We start from the raw sequence: 797 nt of genomic DNA, 5'->3' as shown, positions 1-797 counted from the left end.
GTTACACATTTGTGAACTGACCTGCCATGTTTGTCAGCTATAGCCGAGCAGTAGCCGGCAGTCGACGTGGCAGAACTGTAGTGACAAGTGACAGACGCCAACTATCAAGTAAATTTAATTGGACCATAGACTTATTTCGAAGAAGTAACTGTCAACTTAATGCTATTCTTCTGTGGTGATCCTTTAGGAGTGTTTCTGCTTTTTCGTGAACTTCTTTGCAGATGCTCTCTTGAAGTACTTTACATTCATCAGTCATTACTCACGGGAAAAGGCCGGCCGCGGTGGCCGTGCGGTTCTAGGCGCTTCAGTCTGGAACCGCGGGACTACTACGGTCGCAGGTTCGAATCCTGCCTTGGGCATGGATATGTGTGATGGCCTTAGGTTAGTTAGGTTTAAGTAGTTCTAAATTGCAGGGGACTGATGACCTAAGATGTTAAGTCCCATAGTGCTCAGAGCCATTTGAACCATTTCTTTCACGGGAAAAAATGATATGAACCAATCGAGAGTCCACACATTCGTGCATATTCTCTGGCAATAAGAATATGATCGGCCCGGACTGAAGTTTTCATTTTATGAAATCTGCCACTTACGGTCTAACGCACTTCCGGACGAGAGTAACCTTCTCTTGATTGACCATAGTCTTAGGACCGAGACAACGATACGTTAGACATACAACACAACCTTCATAAGGATGCTTCAAGCCGAGCGGTCTAAGGCGCTGCAGTAATGGACTGTGTGGCTGGTCACGGCGGAGGTTCGAGTCCTCCCTTACGAATGGATGTGTGTTTGTCCTTAGG

The sequence above is a fragment of the Schistocerca gregaria genome, chromosome 3 (genome assembly GCF_023897955.1).
Source record: "Schistocerca gregaria isolate iqSchGreg1 chromosome 3, iqSchGreg1.2, whole genome shotgun sequence".
NCBI classification, from domain to species: Eukaryota; Metazoa; Arthropoda; class Insecta; order Orthoptera; family Acrididae; genus Schistocerca; species Schistocerca gregaria.
The sequence above is the reverse complement of the archived record's forward strand: the minus strand, read 5'-3'. Positions refer to the sequence as shown.